The sequence below is a fragment of the Ostrea edulis genome, chromosome 6 (assembly GCF_947568905.1).
Source record: "Ostrea edulis chromosome 6, xbOstEdul1.1, whole genome shotgun sequence".
Lineage (NCBI taxonomy): Eukaryota > Metazoa > Mollusca > Bivalvia > Ostreida > Ostreidae > Ostrea > Ostrea edulis.
Genome location: NC_079169.1, coordinates 90,293,415 through 90,296,078, shown reverse-complemented (window position 1 = coordinate 90,296,078; position 2,664 = coordinate 90,293,415). Strand labels below are relative to the sequence as shown.

General features: G+C 38.7%; 1 pseudogene; it reads right to left on the bottom strand.

Moving 5' to 3' along the window:
- Nucleotides 1-502: 502 nt before the first annotated feature.
- Nucleotides 503-1,373, bottom strand: LOC125683684 (uncharacterized; annotated as a pseudogene).
- Nucleotides 1,374-2,664: the final 1,291 nt, after the last annotated feature.

The window sequence follows — 2,664 nt, the reverse complement described above, 5'->3', positions numbered from 1 at the left end:
TTCGTAAATCCCTTTTTGATAAAATGTTAATTTATTAAACACAACTTAAAATTTCGGCTACTGTAGTTCACGAACGCCAAGTCACACTAGGCACAACTGGGCCTCCATATACACAGCGCCGACAACCCCTCTAATTCAAGTTCCAGACTACAGGTGTCCCGCTGGACAACGATACTGTATAACGCCAGTTTGGAACACATAGGCGAACACTGATCCAAAATAATGCTCGAATCCCCCACGTGGAACGCCCTTGTACATAGTGGCCTAGGACCTAAGGACATCAGGTTCGTTCGTGAAAAGACGCAGAACACTTTCAAACATTGGGAGTACTGCCTGATATAGCCCAGATATTTTCCTAAAATACTCGCACTGAAATGGCAAATATTTAACCCGAAACCCATTAAATGGAACTAACTTTGTAGAGAAATTGGGAATAAATTCATATAAAAGTTGACTGACCCTAAAAATGACCTTACCTCCTTCTTAATCGAAAATGGGATATTCAAGATAGCTTGAATTTTCTCTGATGTAGGGTGAACTGGACTATTCCCTATCAAATGACATAGGAACTCCGTCTGATGTGAACCAAACTCGTATTTCTTTGGATTAGGAGTCAAACCAAGCTTAACACTGCCTTGAAGTATCCTAGATGACTTACCAACTTTCGCGGAAAATGATTATATCATCACTAAAGAATCTGAAAATGTTGTATGGTCAGCTAAACAGTTGTTACCCACCTATTGAATTGAATATGACCAAACAGAGTGACGAACATGCTTTTGTCTTTAGCACCATCATCCAAACTGATTTGCCAATAATCCTTCGTAAGGTCTATCTTATTCAAGTTCTTTGTTTGTCGGAGTCTATCAATGATATTTTCAGTATGAGGATTTGGCTCTCGATCAAATTGGGTTACCTGATTTGATTTTCGGTAGGCGACGCTGAACCTAATCGTCTTGTCTTTCTTAGGAATGATTACTATTGGAAATACAGACGGGCTTACCGAAAATTTCACAATACCAGCTTTTCACATCGCCGACAATTCTCTTTTCACTTCATTCCGTAATGTGTGTGAAATTTAATAGAGCCTTTGGCGCACTGGAATATCGCTGGTAGTGAAAACACGATATACCAATACTGACATTCTGCCAGGAACATTGGTCAACAACTCGGTACATTCAATATACAATCAGTTCCATTTTCTGTTCATCAGACAACGTGTCGGCTATCTTGACATCTTTGAAAATGTCTCTTGAATCCATCTAGGGATTACCAATTTACTTATTATCTTCTTCCGAATGATCTGCAATACAGACTGCTGCTATAACTTGCTTCCCTTCCTTATCGTCTCCATCAAACCAGCGTTTTAACATGTTGACGTGGTACACGTGGGTACCCTGTTGTCATTCCGCACTCTGTAGTGTACAGTACTTCCTTTCTTTAATGTAGGAAAAGAAGGTCCTTTTCACTGTGCCATTGTTTTCTTTGTCAGTAACAACACCAGGATTTTGTATTTTGTCTCCAACTTTAAATGGCATAATTCTTGCATTCGGTCATAATAGTTTTTCTGGTTCGTTTCACTGCCCTGTTTCTTCCCTTATACGAGATCTGCCATATTTGCCAGTTTCTCGAGCATCTCGATAATGTAACTGAGTACAGAGGGTTGCAAATGTTGACTCTCGTCTTCTTTACAATAAATGTTTTCTCTCAGAATAGCAAGAGGTCCTGAAATATGCCTCCCATACATCAGTTCAGATGATGCAAACCCTGTAGATTCTTGCAGGACTTCCCTATACGCAAATAGGAAATGCAGTAAAAGTTTATCCCACTTACCTGACTTAGCCTGTGCGTAAATTTGGAACATCCTCTTTAAAGTCCCATTAAATCGCCGGAAAATACCATTGCTTGAGGATGATACGGAACTGTATTTAACTTCTGTATGCTCAGTAGTCGACATAAATCCGACAAAATTGGTACCTTGGTCAGACAAAATCTCCTTTGATACACCTACCCTTGAGAAAATCTCAGCCATTGCCTCCGTCACGACTTCTGCTCCTGATTCTTTAAAGGTATTACTGCAGGGTACGTAGTAGCATAGTGACAAGTAACCATTACGTACTGATTTCCCCTTTTTGTTCTAGGTACCGGTCCCACTTTACTCAATTTGGTTTTCGAATTTTGTTTTGGACATTTCGGACAGGATCCACAGTATTTCTTAGTATTGACGAAAATTCCTGGCCAAAAGAAATGCTTCAGTATTCTTTCCATTGTTTCTTTATTCCTAGATGACCCACTATAGGAATATCATGGTCCAGCAACAGAATCTGACTACAAAATTACGACGGTACCAGTAACTGTTTCACCATTTCCTTAATGGAATTTGATTTGAAGTGTTTGTACAACATACCTTTGTCAAGACATATGTAGGCACTGTCTTTGTTTGTTATGTCTATTTGTGTTCGTTTATCTAAATCTTTCTAACAACTTTTCTTTCCATTGCTTTTCGTTATCTTCACCTTTTCATTACATACATGAAACATTAGTTTAAAATGAAGGATAAGCTAAATTATGACAGCAGTTAGATGACTAACGCTGTTATCATTTCATGTGATGAGGAACATTTAATGTTAATGAGAAAAAGTGCAGAGTTAACCTGGATAACAA